General features: G+C 39.8%; 1 non-coding gene across 1 annotated transcript; it reads right to left on the reverse strand.

Moving 5' to 3' along the window:
• Positions 1–18,007: 18,007 nt before the first annotated feature.
• On the reverse strand, positions 18,008–18,114 carry LOC141604464 (small nucleolar RNA R71). Its single transcript, XR_012526161.1, has one exon. It is a non-coding gene; the product is annotated as a small nucleolar RNA R71 (small nucleolar RNA).
• Positions 18,115–20,863: the final 2,749 nt, after the last annotated feature.

Raw genomic sequence — 20,863 nt, forward strand, 5'->3', positions numbered from 1 at the left:
CCCAATGGTACTCCCACACCACAACATCTAACCGAAAATTTTATTGCCAAATCCGCCTTTATCCAATTAGTCGAAAGGAGCCAATTTGGGGGGATTCCTAGTGAAGACCCTCATTCTCATATGGAAACCTTTTGCGACTATTGTGATGCGATTTCTCAAACCGGTGTAACTCAAGACCAAATTCGATGGGTCTTATTTCCTTTTTCTCTAATTGGCACCGCAAAGCAATGGTTGAAGGGCCTTGATAAGGCCACTCTCGGAATTGATTCTTGGAAGAAGTTGGCTCTAGCTTTCTACAAAAAATTCTACCCACCGGAAAAGACTTGTTGGGGCTGGTGTCCTTTACAGTTAGTGCAAGGACTTATAAATCTCTAAAAGGATCAAAGGGTATACTTTTGTATTATTATCAGTTGGTCCACGTTTATCAATAATGGTTGGCTTGCTAGATAAGTTTGACGTTATTGTCATACAGATGGCGGTGATCAACTGGTCCCTAAAAGTCACACCTATAGGATACGTTTGAGAGATGTGACGGTATAAAAATACAGTCATGTTGATGCCAATAATTGACTAAGCAGTTAGTCCGAGTTATTTGACTAATAATTAGTTAAATGTGATGTTGAGATATTTTATTTAATACGGATTAAATAATAATGGCTAAGGCGAATTAAGCAGTTAATTCGTAAATTAAATATAAACGATTTATATTTAATTAATGTATATTGAATTTATTTAATTATACAATATTGTCTTTGTCGGACATGTATTAATATATCGACTGAGTCATGTCACTAGTTGATACGTTAATAACCGATAACCGATGACGATTTATAATTGAAAACCCGTCATATACATTTTAGTAATTTGATTTGAACTACGAGTTAGAATAAGGAGGAAGTGAAAGCCCACTCCCTCCCCTTGGGCTCTCGGTTTGGCCGAACAAGACAAAAGGAGAGAGCCTCTCTCCTTTTGACCTAAGCAATTCATTTGTCTCAGAAATTAGGGTTTCGGAGCATTCTTCTCTGAAATTTCTAGATCTCACATCGAATAACCTCACAATAGCTCTCTCCATATTGCAAGTCAATTAGAGAGCATTTCTAGCACAAGGGCATAGTCTCAGACGGTCTTGGGTGCAACGATTAGGAGGAAATCTCTGTTGATTTCTGTTCTTTACGCCGCACATCAAAGGACCCGAGGTTGATTCTTAATCTTTATCGTTTTCTATTGTATTTCGTTTATGACCATAAATCGCATGTTATATTTACGTTATAATCCTTAAAATTAAGGGAATTTTACGGATATTTCCCTATAAGTGGTATCAGAGCGAGGCCACGTAAATTTTCATTGTGATTTTTCATAAATCGATTTGAAACGATTTTGTTTTTTTGTCTCGAAAACCGTGCCATGTATACACTACATTTGTTTCGTTTTTGTAAACCGTGACATGCTTGTTCATGTCTGACCTTGATTTCGTTTTATTTTTTTACATATTGTTATTTTATACTGAGATTATAGCAATATGTTAAGTTTTGTCAAATTTGTTGATTTAATTTTATACGAATTAGATCAAATTTGCCATGGTTTTGTTTCGACAAATCTGTTTTCACGAGGGTTTAAAGTTTCAGCATGTTTTCCTCTCGATCGAGCCATTTCCTTGTCGATCGAGAGATTTTCAGTGATGTTTTCATTCGATCGAGCACATGCTTTACTCGATCGACCTGTTTAACCCCCCACTTTGTTCGATCGAGTAGTCCTCGTACTCGATCGAGCGATCTCTTGCCGATAAAAGTCCTCGATCGACCACCAGTTTCGTCGATCGAGTTCTTTCTGTTTGGCATACCTCTCGATCGACTAGCAGTTCAGTCGATCGAGCCCTTTTGTTCCTCGATCGAGCACTTTTGTCCCTGGATCGAGGGATTTTGTTTTGGTAGCCTTGAATTTTACTCTTTTTGTTTTAAATTCTCTTTTGGCCATAAATTGTACATCATACGGATGTTGTACACTCGCTTGATAGTGAAACGGTTCACTCACGTACCATTTAGTTATTTTAAATTGTATTTAAAGTAATGGATTGTATTAGATTAAAATTAAACTGATAGAAGCGGTTTTATCACATAAATTTTAATCGTTAAAAGGTGGTTTGGATAAATTTAACATAATTACGGAATTATGTCACGAATAAATTTGTTTTAGTTGATGCATTTTGTTTATCGTTTTTGTTGAATGCCTTGAATGCCTTTTATTACGCATTTATTCATTTTTACAAACAGTTGTAACTTAGTGTGGCCTTAGTAGAACGTGTTATCGTAATGATGGAACACGGTCTTGGTTGTATTTTGAGATCTCGTATCTCCGTTTTGGATTTTTCACTTGTAATTACAGTTTTTGTATTTAGAATGTAAATAGGTTTATATTTGTAAATTTTAAATTGTAATTTTTGAGAAGACCAAAGATGGAGAACCGGATGCTCACTCCCGCTGCATGGACAAAGATAGAACATCAAGACAAGCTTTTCGGGTCCAACGGTGGATTCCAAAGTTGTATTATGTTCTTTTTACTAGGATAGGCCACACTAGGAATTTTATTTACGTATTGCATTCATTTATTTATTTTTCGTAACGATAATATGCATCATTTTCCGCCTAAAACCAAACCACCTAATAATTGCATGAAAACTGACTCATATAGAGGTCACGCGTTAGTTTTCTATGACATTCATATGTCACACGATTTTAAGCCATCACCTAAATTAATTCATTCACGTAATGCTAGTTTTTCGTTCACTTAAAATGAATTAAAATTAAGTTGATGGGATCTTCCTCGTATAAACCAAAATTGAGAATGGTCTTTGTAGGTCAAACTCCAATGAGTCCCTTCTTCGTCGGTAGGCATAATATGACCCCTTCTACGTCGGGTAAGTTGGAACCGATTGACCTATTTTATCTCAACACTATGGTCACTCGTACGATCCTGTGATTATGGTGGACTATAGATAGGATTTACGGAAATCTATCGACCAAGAGTTCTTACGGAAGAATTAGCTAAACAGTTGGCTTATCAATTTACGAAAATTGAGTCTTGGGATCACTTGTATCATTCTTGAGGGAGATCAATTATGCAAGTGCGAGAGTCTACACGTTAAAATGAATTTTTAAATAGACTTAAATCACCTCGATGAGTTGCTTATTTCGTTTTTGTTTTTCTTTCTTTTTCAGTGTAGAACACGAATATTTAAACTGCTAATAACGAAATGGCTGGTCCTACTAACGACCCAATGCCAAGTGCCACATTGGACCGTGAGTCCTGGCTTCGGATCTTCATGAATCGGATGAATCGTCTACTCGATCGAAGAATGATGGATCAAACTTCGCGGATCGGGAGGCGGCATTACGGAATCTGCCGCCGCCGACGGAAGCTCAAATATCTAATAGAGCCCATCCCGCCAAACCAAGGTCCCACGGCTAGAGCTAATGAGATCACCAAGTTTAACGATTTCTGTATGGAAGCGGGTGCGATTAAAAACGTACTCATTTTTGCAATGGAACCCAATTTGCAGAAACGCTTCATAGCCCATGGTGCAAACAAGATTTTCACCACGCTCACAAAGGAATTCTCGAAAGCACCGAGAATCGTGACCTATGAGCATACCACTCGCTTCTTTGATGCGAAACTCTAGAAGGGCCAACCAGTTAGCCCACACATTCTCAGCATGATTGAGAATGTCGAGAAGCTGGAGACGCTTGATTGTAAGATCAGCGAGAACATTGTTATTGACCGCATGCTTCATTCACTCCACGATGGTTTTGCGCTCTTTAGAGCGAATTACTATATGAATGATTTGAAGAAAAGTCCCCATGAACTGCACTCCCTTCTCGTACAGACCGAGAAGGATATGAAGTTCAGTGGGAGCTTGAAACAGGATGTTCTCGTTGTGTCAAACATGGGCAAGGGTAAGGGCAAAGCTCAAGCAAACCTAGCAGTAGGTAAACCGAAGTTCAAGAAGTCAGGGACAGGGAAAAGTGGATTTGGTGAGTCGAGCACCTCATCAGGCGCGACAAAGAGCAAGAATGAAAACATGGAATGCCATCATTGCCACAAGACTGGGCATTGGAGGCGTACATGTCTTGTTTATCATGAGGACTTAAAGGCAGGTCGTGTTAAACCTGTTGGTATGTCTTCATCCTCTTCTACTTTTATTCATATGATTGAGATTAACCACGCAAGTTACGGAACTTGGGTACTTGATACTGGTTGTGGTTCTCATCTGTGTAATCATGTGCGGGGGCTCGAAACATCGAACCCCTCGTAAAGGGTGAGGTGGACTGCGTGTCGGGAATGGAGCACGAGTGGCTGCCGTCTCGAGGGGAACATATGTGATCCAGCTTCCTAGCGGATTTGAGTTATCTTTATATAATCGCTATTATGTACCCAGTCTTTCTAAAAACATTATTTTGTTTCGCACTTGACAAACTTGGTTTTTCATTTGTAATAGAGAATAATTCTTGCATTTTCTCATTACACGATATGATTTATGGCAAGGCAGTCTCCATGAACGGAATTTATGTTTTAGATCAGACCACCGAAATATTACACGTAATGAATAAAAAGTTAAAGGTTGGTGACAAAGATCAAACGTATCTATGGCACTGCCGTATGGGACACATTAATGAGAAACGCGTAAAACAGCTCATCCAAAATGGAGCTATCTCGGCCTTTGATTTTCAATCATTTGGCACGTGTGAATCATGTCTCATCGGTAAGATGACTCGTATTTCCTTCAAAGGTGTTGGAATGCGCGCTGCTGACCTATTAGGACTCATACATACGGATGTATGTGGGCCTATGTCAATCACCGCACGAGAAGGCTATAGGTATTTCATCACTTTCACGGACGATTTAAGTAGATATGGCTATGTCTACTTAATGAAGCACAAAAGTGTGTTGGGGCTGGTGTCCTTAACAGTTAGTGCAAGGACTTATAAATCTCTAAAAGGATCAAAGGGTATACTTTTGTATCATAATCAGTTGGTCTACGTTTATCAATAACGGTTGGCTTGCTAGATAAGTTTGACGTTATTGTCATACAGATGGAGGTGATCAACTGGTCCCTAAAAGTCACACCTATAAGATACGTTTGAGAGATGTGACGGTATGAATATACAGTCATGTAGATGCCAAATTTGACTAACCAGTTAGTCCGAGTTATTTGACTAGTAATTAGTCAAAAATGTGATGTTGAGATATTTTATTTAATACGGATTAAATAAAAATGGCTAAGACGAATTAAGCAGTTAATTCGTAAAATTGAATATAAACGATTTATATTTGATTAATGTATATTGAATAAATTAATTATACGATATTGTCTTTGTCGGACATGTATTAATAATTCAACTAACCCGTCTTATTAGTTGATGCTTTAATAACCGATAACCGATGACGATTTATAATTAAACCCGTCGTATACGTTTTAGCGATTAAACGAATCGGACCACGAGTTTAAGTTAAGAGGAAGTGGAAGCCCACTTCCCCTTGATCCACTCGGTTTGGCCGAGATTAGGAGAACAAAAGAGAGCTCTCTCCTCTTGCTTAAGCTAATCATAATCATTTGCAAAAGAATTAGGGTTTTGAGAAAAGTGCCTCTCAAAATTCGGATCTCACATCCAACCAAAACTCACAAAACAATCCTCTCTATATTGCAAGGCAATTAGAGGATTCATTCTAGCACAAGGGCATTTCTCGGACAATCTTGGGTGCAACAATTAGGAGGAGATCTACTTTGATCTCTCATTGCCATTTTGCACTAGGACCGAAGGTTATTCCTTGATCTTTATCGTTTCCTTGTTATTTTCGTTTTATGACTATAAATCGCGTATTAAATTTGCGTTATAATCCTATAAAGAAAGGGTTTTATACGGATATTACCCTACAAGTGGTATCAGAGCGAGGCCACGTAAATTTTTATATGTGATTTTCATCAAACGATTTTTGAATCGATAAATTTTTGGTTAAAAATCATTCCGGCACAATTTTTTTTGCTCTCGGCAATTTTTTTATTGCTGCGTTTTTTTTTGTTTTGTGCCTTGGGAACCGTGTCATGTTTACACGGTATTGGTTGTTGTTCGTCTTGTTTTCATTTTGATCTTTGCATATTGTTTTGTAATCGATATTCATCGCAATATGTTAAAGATCTATCAAAATGATTGCATAACATTTCGTGCGGCACCAAATTTTTTTTGTCACGGCTTTTTTTTGAAAACCGTGTGGCTTTTCTGTTTTTTTTTACGGCCTGTTTTCATTTTTTTTGCCTTGATTAGCGTGCCTCATGGTTATTGCTAGAGCAGACGATCTTTTGTTTTGTTTTGTTTTCGATTTGTTCTTTGCGAATTGTTGTTTTAAACGATAATTACAACAATATGTGAAGATCATGTCAATTGTAATTTTGTTTTAATCAGGATTAGATTAAATTGCAATTGAGTTTTTTCAAATCGTTTTGTTGTTTGATCACTTGTTGATCTCGAATTGATTGAGCCGTTTTTTTTCTTCTTCCAATTGTTGCTCACGGTTTTAGCAACATTTTAATAAAAAAAAAAAAAAAACATTTCGTGGTACTGTTCACTGTTCACGACCAGCAGTGAAGAAAAAAAAAAAAAAAAATTCTGTTTTTTTTTCGGCCCTTTTATTGCATAAAACGGATTTATGCTCTCGCTTGATAGTGAAACGGTTCACCCACGTAAAATTATGTTACTTTAAAATGATTTATAGTAACGGATTATCTCGGATTAAAATTAACTTGACTAAAGCGGTTTTGTCATATAATTTTAATTATCTTTGGTGGTTTGGATAAATTTAACATAATTACGGAATTATGTCACGAATAAATTTAATTTTTAGTTGATGCATTTTATTTATCGTTCTTGTTTTATTTGAATGCTTTTAATTACGTATTTATTTATTTTTGCAAACGGTTGTAACTTAGTGTGGCCTTAGTAGAACGTGTTACCGTAATGATGGAACACGGTCTTGGTTGTATTTTGAGATCTCGTATCTCCATTTTATTTTTATTATTACAAGGTTTTATTTAGAATGTAAATAGGTTTACATTTGTAAATTTTAATTGTAATTTTGAGAAGACTAAAGATGGAGACCGGATGCTCACTCCCGCTACATGGACAAAGATGGAACATCAAGACAAGCTTTTCGGGTCCAACGGTGGATTCCAAAGTTGTATTTTGTTCTTTTTACTAGGACAGGCCACACTAGGAATTTTTTTATTTACGTATTGCATTCTTTTATTTATTTTATCGTAACGATAGTATGCATCATTTTCCGCCTAAAAACCAAACCACCTAATTATTGCATGAAAACCGACACATATAAAGGTCACGAGTTAGTTTTCTTTGACATTCTCATGTCACACGTTTTTAAGCCATCACCCAAATTAATTCAATCACGCAGACGCTAGTTATTCGTTCACTTAATATGAATTATAATTTAGTTGATGGGATCTTCCTCGTATAAACAAAAATTGAGAACGGTCTTTATAGGTCAAACTCCAATGAGTCCCTTCTTCGTCGGTAGGCATAATATGACCCCTTCTACGTCGGGTAAGTTGGAACCGATTGACCTATTTTATCTCAACACTATGGTCACTCGTACGATCCTGTGACTATGGTGGACTATAGATAGGATTTACGGAAATCTATCGACCAAGAGTTCTTACGGAAGAATTAGCTAAACAGTTGGCTTATCAATTTACGTAAATTGAGTCTTGGGATCACTTGTATCATTCTTGAGGGAGATCAATTATGCAAGTGCGAGAGTCTACATGTTAAAATGAATTTTAAAATAGACTTAAATCACCTCGATGAGTTGCTTATTTCGTTTTTGTTTTTCTTTCTTTTTCAATGTAGATCACGAACTTTTAAACTGCTAATAACAAATGGTGGTTCTCTCGATAACCCAATGCCAAGTGCCACATTGGACCGTGAGTCCTGGCTTCGGATCTTCATGAATCGGATGAATCGGTCTACTCGATGAAGAATGATGGATCAAACTTCGCGGATCGGGAGGCGGCATTACGGAATCGCCGCCGCGACGGAAGCTCAAATATCTATTAGAGCCCATCCCGCAAACCCAGGTCCCACGGCTAGAGTGCTGAAATCACCAAGTTTAATGATTTCGTATGGAAGCGGGTGCGATTAAAAACGTACTCATTTTTGCAATGGAACCCAATTTGCGGAAACGCTTCATAGCCCATGGTGCGAACAAGATTTTCACCACGCTCACCAAGGAATTCTCGAAAGCACCGAGAATCGTGACCTATGAGCATACCACTCGCTTCTTTGATGCGAGACTCCAGAAGGGCCAACCAGTTAGCCCACACATTCTCAGCATGATTGAGAATGTCGAGAAGCTGGAGACCTTTGATTGTAAGATCAGCGAGAACATTGTGATCGACCGCATGCTTCACTCACTCCACGATGGTTTTTCGCAATTTAGAGCGAATTACTATATGAATGATTTGAAGAAAAGTCCCCATGAACTACACTCCCTTCTCGTACAGACCGAGAAGGACATGAAGTTCAGTGGGAGCAATAAACAGGATGTTCTCGTTGTGACAAACAAGGGAAAGGGTAAGGGCAAAGCTCGTGCAAACCTAGCGTAGGTAAACCGAAGTTCAAGAAGTCGGGTCCAGGTAAGAGTGGGCCTGGTGAGTCGAGCACCTCATCGGGCGCGACAAAGAGCAAGACCGAAAACATGGAATGCCATCACCGCCACAAGATGGGCATTGGAGGCGGACATGTCATGTTTATCATGAGGACATAAAAGCAGGTCGCGTTAAACCTGTTGGTATGTCTTCTTCTTCTACTTTTATTCATATGATTGAGATTAACCATGCAAGTTACGGAACTTGGGTACTAGATACTGGTTGTGGTTCTCATCTGTGTAATCATGTGCAGGGCCTCCGAAATCTCGAGCCTCTCGTAAAGGGTGAGGTTGACCTGCGTGTTGGGAATGGAGCAAGAGTGGCTGCCGTCTCAAAGGGGACATATGTGATCCAGCTTCCTAGCGGATTTGAGTTGTCATTATATGATTGCTATTATGTACCAGATCTTTCGAAAAACATTATTTCGGCCGCACTTGACAAACTTGGATTTTCATTTGTAATAGAGAATAATACTTGTATTTTCTCATTACACGATATGATTTATGGCAAGGCAGTCTCCATGAATGGAATTTATGTTTTAGATCGACGACCAGAAATATTACACGTAATGAATAAAAAGTTAAAGGTTGGTGACAAAGATCAAACGTATCTATGGCACTGCCGTATGGGACACATCAATGAGAAACGCGTAAAACAGCTCATTAAAAATGGAGCTATCTCGGCTTTTGATTTTCAATCATTTGGCACGTGTGAATCATGTCTCATCGGTAAGATGACTCGGATTTCCTTCAAAGGTGTTGGAATGCGCGCTGCTGACCTATTAGGGCTCATACACACGGATGTATGTGGTCCTATGTCAATCACCGCACGAGAAGGCTATAGGTATTTCATCACTTTCACGGATGATTTAAGTAGATATGGCTATGTCTACTTAATGAGGCACAAAAGTGAATCCTTTGAGAAATTCAAGGAATACCAAAACAGGGTACAAAACCTATTGGGTAGAAAGATTAAAACACTGCGTTCAGATCGTGGTGGCGAGTATCTTTCTCACGAGTTTGATCAACACCTTAAAGACTGTGGGATTGCCCTACAGTTAACTCCACCTGGAACACCTCAATTGAATGGTGTGTCCGAACGGAGAAATCGAACACTACTTGATATGGTTCGATCCATGATGAGTCACACCGTGTTGCCTGACTCATTATGGGGTTATGCTCTTCTGTCACCTGCTCTAATACTTAACCGAAGTCCGTCTAAAGCTGTTAACAAGACTCCATATGAACTATGGAAGGGAACGGTCCCCAACTTGTCCTTTATACGGGTTTGGGGCTGCGAGGCTTATGTCAAGTGGAGACACGAGGATAAGCTCGGCCCGCGATCGGTCAAGACATACTTTATAGGTTATCCTAAAGGAACACTTGGTCATTACTTCTATTCGCCAACCGAACAACGTGTTTTTGTTGCGGCTAGTGCGACATTCTTAGAGAAGGAATTTCTCGAGAATGCAAAGAGTGATAGAAGCTTCGACCTGTCGGAGATTCCAGAACCAAATACCGAGCAACCATTGGAGGAACCTATTCCTTCAATCCCGGCTACGGTTAACATTCCTGAGGAACCTAGGAGGTCGGGAAGAGTCTCTATTCCTCCAGACAGATACATTGGTATGGTCGAGGAACATGACATAGATGACGTTCTACTCTTAACAAGTAGTGAACCCGCAACCTATAAAGGTGCCATGACTAGTTCTGACTCAAAGCTATGGCTTGAGGCCATGCAATCCGAGATGGACTCTATGTATGAGAACAACGTATGGGATCTTGTTGACTTACCTGCTAAGGTTCGTCCCCTTCAATGCAAATGGCTTTACAAGATAAAGCATTCTGTGGAAGGTCAACAAGATATCTATAAAGCACGACTAGTTGCTAAAGGTTTCACCCAAGTGCCAGGTTTGCACTACGATGAAATTTTTGCACCCGTAGTCATCTTTGCGTTCCATTCGGATTATCTTAGCGATCGCCGTTTTTCATGACTATGAAATTTGGCAAATGGATGTGAAAACCGCCTTCTTAAACGGCTTTTTGGAGGAAGAGTTGTACGTGGTACAACCCGAAGGTTTCATTGATCCACAACATCCTAAGAAAGTGTGCAAGCTTAAGCGTTCCATTTATGGACTTAAGCAAGCATCTCGGAGTTGGAATCAACGCTTCGACCAAGTGATTAAAGAAAATGGATTTATTCGATCGGTCGAGGAACCATGTCTTTATATCAAGTCGAGTGGGAGCAAGATTGTTTTCCTAATATTGTATGTCGATGACATACTCCTGATTGGGAATGACATACCTCTCTTAACTTCGGTGAAAGTATGGTTGAAAAACCATTTCCAGATGAAAGATCTGGGAGAGGCACAAAGAATTCTAGGCATCCGTATCTATCGAGATAGATCACGACGGATGCTATCTCTCGATCAGAGTCTTACATAGACAAAGTCCTAGAGAGATTCAGCATGACTAACTCCAAGAAGGGGTTTCTTCCCATGGCTCCAGGGGTGCATTTGAGCAAGTCTCAGGCACCAGAGACACCGGAAGAGAAAGAGCGCATGGCACGGATACCTTATGCCTCGGCAATAGGATCTATTATGTATGCCATGATATGCACACGTCCGGACGTGGCATATGCATTGAGTATGACAAGTGGATTCCAACGGCATCCGGGTGAACCACATTGGTGGTGTCAAGAACATTCTTAAGTACCTACGGAGGACTAAAGATTGGGCATTGACTTATGGAGGCGAACAAAGCTATGCGCAACCGGTTACGCAGATGCTAGCTTCCAAACGGATCGAGATGACTCGAAATCTCGGTCTGGATTCGTTTTTACTCTTAATGGCGCTGCGAAGTGGAAGAGTTCGAAACAAACTGTTACAAAGCAGATTCTACGATCGAGTCCGAGTACTATGCCGCGTACGAAGCTACAAAGGAAGCGATATGGATGCGTCAATTCTTACATGGACTATCTGTAGTGCCTAGTTCGAATGACCCGATCACCATCTATTGCGACAATAGTGGTGCCATCTTCCAAGCTAAGGAGCCTAAGTCTAGCAACAAGTCTAGACATGTACAACGGAAAGCTCATCTAATCCGAGATTACGTGGACCAAAAGGAAGTAGTGATAGACAAGATTGCTACCGATGATAACATAGCAGATCCTCTCACTAAAGCATTACGACAAGATAAGCATGAAGGGCATGTTAATTCCATGGGAATTAAACGTGTTCCTAAGTTGTAGTACTTTTTATGGATTAGATTCATTCCCTTTTGTACTCTATACGACATCATCGTTTTGATATTTTATATATATATTGTTTTTCATGTGGATTTGTACGACAAATTTTGAACACCACAAAGTGAACTGAACAAACATTATATTTTTCAGTCCTTAATTGCCCACATGAGCTGATAACTCTGGTAATTATTTTGTGACGTTGGTTGATGGTGGGTTCAACGAGCCATAAGTCAACCAGTTGACTGACCAATCACAGAGGCGATTTATACGGAGATTTCGTAGGACACAATTGTGACATCGACTTGGAGTCCTAAATGTTTTATAACATTCGGTGCCCGGTCGTGGATAGGACTTCCATGGTGATCCTAAGAGTCGATTCTTTTGACTATCGACTGTCTCTTGAGACTAAGGCAGATTTTGGGTGACTTTGGTTTCTTTCTCACGGTCATCCGTAACAGGGGGCCAAGTAGATTGCTTCTGGGTCATTTCATGCTGTGCTTAGATCGGAAGGAGTTCGAGTTGAAGGAAATATTCAGCCTTTATCAGGTACTCGATATTTCTCAGGGCCACTCGAGGAGTCAGAATCGAAATGCATGGCCATGCTCGGACGGATTCGTTTTATCAGTTAAGTTACTCTCTAGTCGGGGAAACCACTCTAGATACAGATCGATTGTAAAATACGACCTTTGCGGATCCGAATCTGCAAATTGTTTTACATTGAGTGGGAGAAATTTTAAATGAATATGAGAATCGGTTATCGCACATACACTTGTACGGACAAGTGGGAGTTTGTTGGAGCTGTGTCCTCCAGTTAGTGCGGATAACGTCATTGCACATACACTTGTACGGACAAGTGGGAGCTTGTTGGGGCTGGTGTCCTTAACAGTTAGTGCAAGGACTTATAAATCTCTAAAAGGATCAAAGGGTATACTTTTGTATCATAATCAGTTGGTCCACGTTTATCAATAACGGTTGGCTTGCTAGATAAGTTTGACGTTATTGTCATACAGATGGCGGTGATCAACTGGTCCCTAAAAGTCACACCTATAAGATACGTTTGAGAGATGTGACGGTATGAATATACAGTCATGTAGATGCCAAATTTGACTAACCAGTTAGTCCGAGTTATTTGACTAGTAATTAGTCAAAAATGTGATGTTGAGATATTTTATTTAATACGGATTAAATAAAAATGGCTAAGACGAATTAAGCAGTTAATTCGTAAAATTGAATATAAACGATTTATATTTGATTAATGTATATTGAATAAATTAATTATACGATATTGTCTTTGTCGGACATGTATTAATAATTCAACTAACCCGTCTTATTAGTTGATGCTTTAATAACCGATAACCGATGACAATTTATAATTAAACCCGTCGTATACGTTTTAGCGATTAAACGAATCGGACCACGAGTTTAAGTTAAGAGGAAGTGGAAGCCCACTTCCCCTTGATCCACTCGGTTTGGCCGAGATTAGGAGAACAAAAGAGAGCTCTCTCCTCTTGCTTAAGCTAATCATAATCATTTGCAAAAGAATTAGGGTTTTGAGAAAAGTGCCTCTCAAAATTCGGATCTCACATCCAACCAAAACTCACAAAACAATCCTCTCTATATTGCAAGGCAATTAGAGGATTCATTCTAGCACAAGGGCATTTCTCGGACAATCTTGGGTGCAACAATTAGGAGGAGATCTACTTTGATCTCTCATTGCCATTTTGCACTAGGACCGAAGGTTATTCCTTGATCTTTATCGTTTCCTTGTTATTTTCGTTTTATGACTATAAATCGCGTATTAAATTTGCGTTATAATCCTATAAAGAAAGGGTTTTATACGGATATTACCCTACAAAGTGAATCCTTTGAGAAATTCAAAGAATACCAGAATAGGGTACAGAACCTACTGGGTAGAAAGATTAAAACACTACGTTCAGATCGTGGTGGCGAGTATCTTTCTCACGAGTTTGATCAACACCTTAAAGACTGTGGGATTGCCTTACAGTTAACTCCACCTGGAACACCTCAGTTGAATGGTGTGTCCGAACGGAGAAATCGAACTCTACTTGATATGGTTCGATCCATGATGAGTCACACCGTGTTGCCTGACTCATTGTGGGGTTATGCTCTTTTGTCAGCCGCTCTAATAATTAACCGAAGTCCGTCTAAAGCTGTTGACAAGACTCCATATGAACTATGGAAGGGAACAGTCCCTAACTTGTCCTTTATACGGGTTTGGGGCTGCGAGGCTTATGTCAAGTGGAGACACGAGGATAAGCTCGGCCCGCGATCGGTCAAGACATACTTTATAGGTTATCCTAAAGGAACACTTGGTCATTACTTCTATTCGCCAACCGAACAACGCGTTTTTGTTGCGGCTAGTGCGACATTCTTAGAGAAGGAATTTCTCGAGAATGCAAAGAGTGATAGAACCTTCGACCTGTCGGAGATTCCAGAACCAAATACCGAGCAACCATTGGAGGAACCAGTTCCTTCAATCCCGGCTCCGGTTAATATTCCTGAGGAACCTAGGAGGTCGGGAAGAGTCTCTATTCCTCCGGACAGATACATAGGTATGGTCGAGGAACATGACATAGATGACATTCTACTCTTAACGAGTAGTGAACCCGCAACCTATAAAGGTGCCATGACCAGTTCTGACTCAAAGCTATGGCTTGAGGCCATGCAATCCGAGATGGACTCCATGTATGAGAACAACGTATGGGATCTTGTTGACTTACCTGCTAAGGTTCGTCCCCTTCAATGCAAATGGCTTTACAAGATAAAGCATTCTGTGGAAGGTCAACAAGATATCTATAAAGCATGACTAGTTGCTAAAGGTTTCACCCAAGTGCCAGGTTTGCACTACGATGAAATTTTTGCACCCGTAGTCATGCTGCGTTCCATTCGGATTATCTTAGCGATCGCCGCTTTTCATGACTATGAAATTTGGCAAATGGACGTGAAAACCGCCTTCTTAAACGGCTTTTTGGAGGAAGAGTTGTACATGGTGCAGCCCGAAGGTTTCATCGATCCACAACATCCTAAGAAAGTGTGCAAGCTTAAGCGTTCCATGTATGGACTTAAGCAAGCATCTCGGAGTTGGAATCATCGCTTCGACCAAGTGATAAAAGAAAAAGGATTCATTCGATCAGTCGAGGAACCATGTCTTTATATCAAGTCGAGTGGGAGCAAGATTGTCTTCCTAATATTGTATGTTGACGACATACTCCTGATTGGGAATGACATACCTCTCTTAACTTCGGTGAAAGTATGGTTGAAAAACCATTTCCGGATGAAAGATCTGGGTGAGGCACAAAGAATTCTGGGCATCCGTATCTATCGAGATAGATCACGTCGGATGTTATCTCTCAGTCAGGAGTCTTACATAGACAAAGTCCTAGAGAGATTCAGCATGACTAACTCCAAAAGGGGGTTTCTTCCTATGGCTCGAGGGGTGCATTTGAGCAAGTCTCAGGCATCAGAGACACCGGAAGAGAAAGAGCGCATGACACGGATTCCTTATGCCTCGGCTATAGGATCAATCATGTATGCCATGATATGCACACGTCCGGACGTGGCATATGCATTGAGTATGACAAGTCGATTCCAACAGCATCCAGGTGAATCACATTGGCTGGCTGTCAAGAACATTCTTAAGTACCTACGGAGGACTAAAGATTGGGCATTGACTTATGGAGGCCCTCAAAAGCTATGCGCAACCGGTTACGCAGATGCTAGCTTTCAAACGGATCGAGATGACTCGAAATCTCAGTCTGGATTCGTTTACTTTCTTAATGGCGCCGATCGGTGGAAGAGTTCCAAACAAACTGTTACAGCAGATTCTACGACTGAGTCCGAGTACTATGCCGCGTCTGAAGCTACAAAGGAAGCGATATGGATGCGTCAATTCTTACATGGACTATCCGTAGTGCCTAGTTCGAATGACCCGATAACCATCTATTGCGACAATAGTGGTGCCATCTTCCAAGCTAAGGAGCCTAAGTCTAGCAACAAGTCTAGACATGTACAACGGAAAGCTCATCTAATCCGAGATTACGTGGAGCAAAAGGAAGTAGTGATAGAAAAGATTGCTACAGATGATAACATAGCAGATCCTCTCACTAAACCATTACGACAAGATAAGCATGAAGGGCACGTTAATTCCATGGGAATTAAACGTGTTCCTAAGTTGTAGTACTCTTTTGTGGATTAGATTCATTTTCTTTTGTACTCTATACAACATCATCGTTTTGATATTTATATATTTTGTTTTTCATGTGGATTTACACGACAAATTTTGAACACCACAAAGTGAACTGAACAAACATTATATTTTTGGTCCTTAATTGCCCACGTGAGCTGATAACTCAAGGTAATTATTTTGTGACGTTGGTTGATGGTGGGTTCAACGAGCCATAAGTCAAAAGGTTGACTGACCAATCACAGAGGCGATTTATACGGATATCTCGTAGGACACAATTGTGACATCGACGTTGAGTCCTAAATGTTTTATAACATTCGGTGCCCGGTCGTGGATAGGACCTCCATGGTGATCCTAAGAGTCGATTCTTTTGACTATCGACTGTCTCTTGAGACTAAGGCAGATTTTGGGTGACTTTGGTTTCTTTCTCACGGTCATCCGTAACAGGGGGCCAAGTAGATTTTTTCTGGGTCATTTCATGTTGTGCTTAGATCGGAAGGAGTCGAGTTGAAGGAAATATTCAGCCTTTATCAGGTACTCGATATTTCTCAGGGCCACTCGAGGAGTCAGAATCGAAATGCATGGCCATGCTCGAATACGAATTCGTTTTATCGGTTGAGTTACTCTCTAGTCGGGGAAACCACTCTTGATACAGATCGATTGTAAAATACGACCTTTGCGGATCCGGATCGGCAAATTGTTTTACATTGAGTGGGAGAAATTTTAAATGAATATGAGAATCGGTTATCGCACATACACTTGTACGGACAAGTGGGAGTTTGTTGAGCTTGTGTCCTCCAGTTAGTGCGGATAACGTCATTGCACATACACTTGTACGGACAAGTGGGAGCTTGTTGGGGTGGTGTCCTTTACGATTAGTGCAAGGACTTATAAATCTCTAAAAGGATCAAAGGGTATACTTTTGTATTATTATCAGTTGGTCCACGTTTATCAATAACGGTTGGCTTGCTAGATAAGTTTGACGTTATTGTCATACAGATGGCGGTGATCAACTGGTCCCTAAAAGTCACACCTATAGGATACGTTTGAGAGATGTGACGGTATGAAAATACAGTCATGTTGATGCCAATAATTGACTAAGCAGTTAGTCCGAGTTATTTGACTAATAATTAGTCAAATGTGATGTTGAGAAATTTTATTTAATACGGATTAAATAATAATGGCTAAGGCGAATTAAGCAGTTAATTCGTAAATTAAATATAAACGATTTATATTTAATTAATGTATATTGAATTTATTTAATTATACAATATTGTCTTTGTCGGACATGTATTAATATATCGACTGAGTCATGTTACTAGTTGATACGTTAATAACCGATAACCGATGACGATTTATAATTGAAAACCCGTCATATACATTTTAGTAATTTCGAGCTGAACTACGAGTTAGAATAAGGAGGAAGTGAAAGCCCACTCCCTCCCCTTGGGCTCTCGGTTTGGCCGAACAAGACAAAAGGAGAGAGCCTCTCTCCTTTTGACCTAAGCAATTCATTTGTCTCAGAAATTAGGGTTTCGGAGCATTCTTCTCTGAAATTTCTAGATCTCACATCGAATAACCTCACAATAGCTCTCTCGATATTGCAAGTCAATTAGAGAGCATTTATAGCACAAGGGCATAGTCTCAGACGGTCTTGGGGGCAACGATTAGGAGGAAATCTCTGTTGATTTCTGTTCTTTACGCCGCACATCAAAGGACCCGAGGTTGATTCTTAATCTTTATCGTTTTATATTGTATTTCGTTTATGACCATAAATCGCATGTTATATTTACGTTATAATCCTTAAAATTAAGGGAATTTTACGGATATTTCCCTATAAGACTAACATGCTAAGAGCTCAAATTACGGGTTTTAAGCAAAGGGATGAAGAATCTTTGTATGAAGCTTGGGAGCGGTTCAAGGGAATTTGTCGCTCATGTCCTCACCATGGACTTAGCGAATGGTTCTTGGTACAACAATTTTGGAATGGTTTATATGAAGATTCAAGGAACATTCTCAACATGGGATCAAATGGAATGTTCACCGAAGTTGATGACAATCAAACATGGATCAAGATTGAGGAAATGGCGGTCCATAACTCACAATATAGTAGACCTCGCAAGGCTACTAGAGGAGGAAAGCATGAGGTGGACTCCGTTACTCAATTGGGTGCTCAACTTAGTGCTCACATTGACACAATCAATTTGAAGTTTGAAAAAGCTATGGCTAGACTTGAAGAAGTCTCAAAATCACCAAAGCATCATGTTAATGCCATGACGGCATCTTCATCAATCCCAAGTGGGATATGTGAGAATTGTGGAACTTTGGGACATGACCAAAGTGAATGTAGGGGAAAATATGAACAAGTGAATGCTTTCCAAGCATACAAGAGTGGTACCCCTTATTCTAACTATTACAATGAAAACACCAAATTCCATCCAAATCTCTCATACAAAAGCCAAAATGTTCAAAACCCTCAAACAACATACACCCCACCTCCCATGAGAAACCAAAATCAAAGACCCTTTTACAATCAAAACCAAGGTTGCCAAAATCAAAATCCATACAATCACCAAAATGACCAAGGTTTTGATGTCCAAAAAGCGGTCCTCCAAATGCAAAAGAATCAACAAGAATTTTTCACTCAAATGCAAAAAGATAGCCAAGCAAAGGAAACCACCATCAACAACATCCTAGCTCACACCAAGATGTTGGAAACCCAATTGACTCAACTATCATCTTCAAGCTCACAAAGGCAAAAGGGGCAATTACCACCTCAAAGTAATCCCCCAAGACATGAAACGGTTAGTGCCATTCACTTGAGAAGTGGTACAAGGTATGAAGCACCGAAGAAGCAAGTTGAGGATGAAGTTGTGGAAGCTAGTGATAAGGAAGAAATTGTGCAAAACTCCAAAGATGGAGAATCATCAAAAGAAGAAAGTTCAAAGAAAAATAAAGACAAGGTCAAGGAGAAGGAGAAGGAGCCCATTGTGATTAGACTTCCTTTTCCAAGTCGTCAAGCCAAGCCCAAATTTGATGACCAACTTGGAAAGTTTATGGAAATTGTGAAGAATTTAGAAGTCTCGATTCCTTTCACGGAATTAATCAATCACGTACCGGCCTATGCGAAATACATGAAAGATATCCTCACAAAGAAGAAGTCGATCCGGAAACTTGAAACTATCGCCTTCACTAAGGTGAGTAGTGCAATAATTCAAGGGAGTTCACCTCCAAAACTAAAGGATCCGGGAAGCCCTATGTGATCTAGGGGCTAGTGTGAGTGTCATGCCGTACTCGGTGAGTAAAAGGTTGGGGATGGGAGAGCTTAAATGCACCAATATCACACTCCAAATGGCTGATAGATCGACGAAGACACCATTAGGGATATGGGAAGATGTCCCCGTACGAATTGGGAAGTTTTTCATCCCGGTGGACTTTGTCATTGTTGATATGGAGGAAGATTCCAACATTCCAATCATTCTAGAAAGACCTTTCCTACACACCGCGGGTGCGGTGATTGATGTGAAACATGGTGAGCTCACTCTAGAAGTGGGAGATGAAAGCATAACCTTTAATCTTGACAAGACTATGAGAGCTCCTCGTTTGCATGAACCATGTTTCATGATTGATCATTATAGCCGAAAGGATGAAAGGAAGAAGTCGGAACTCCAATGGAAGAAGAAAATTGAAGATGCTCCATTCAAAGAGCAAGTGAATTGTGACAAGGAGAGCTTGCAAAGCTCATCAAAATCAATCAAAGAAGAAAAGGATGGCCTCATTGGCCAAGAGAAGAAATTGGAAGAATTGTCTGTGGGTTAATATCCGTATACTACCCCTTAAATTGCAGGACTATAACGTAAAATTTACATGCAATTTATAGTCATAAAACGATAAAAACAATGGAAACGATAAGTGTATAGAAATCAACCTCGGGTCCTTTTAATTGCGGCGTAAAGATCAGAAATCTAAGCAGATTCCCTCCTAATCGTTGCACCCAAGACTTTGTCCGAGATATGCCCTTGTGCTAGAACAGTGTTCTCCGATTGCCTTGCAATATAGGGAGAACTGATGTGTGTTTTGCTTGAGATGTGAGATCTCGGTTTCTACAGAGAAAATTGCTCTCTCGAAACCCTAGTTTTTTTACAAATGTTTTGATTCGGTCAGAAGGGAGGAGAAACCCTCCCTTTTGTTCCCTCTCACTCGGCCGGCCATGGGCTACCTAGGGAAGTGGGCTTCCACTTCCTTTTAGTCTTGGCTCATGGTCTGGTTCGCAAAATCGCTAAAATGTATATGACGGGTTTATATTATAAACTGTTATCGGTTATCGGAAATTAAGGCATCAGCTAATAATACGGGTTAGCTGAATTATTAATACGTGTCCGACAAAACAGTATTGTATAATTATTTTAATATACATTTAATTAAATATAAATCACGTATATTTAATTTCACGAATTAACTGGTTAATTCGCCTTAGCCCATGATATTTAATCCGTATTAAATATAATATCTCAACATCACGTATTTGACTAATTACTTAGTCAAATAACTCGGACTAACTGGTTAGTCAATTTTGGCATCTACATGACAGTATTTTCATACCGTCACATCTCTCGAACGTATCCTATAGGTGTGACTTTTAGGGACCAGTTGATCACCGCCATCTGTATGACAATAACGTCAAACTTATCTAGCAAGCCAAC

Source organism: Silene latifolia, chromosome 9, assembly GCF_048544455.1.
Source record: "Silene latifolia isolate original U9 population chromosome 9, ASM4854445v1, whole genome shotgun sequence".
Taxonomy (NCBI): Eukaryota; Viridiplantae; Streptophyta; class Magnoliopsida; order Caryophyllales; family Caryophyllaceae; genus Silene; species Silene latifolia.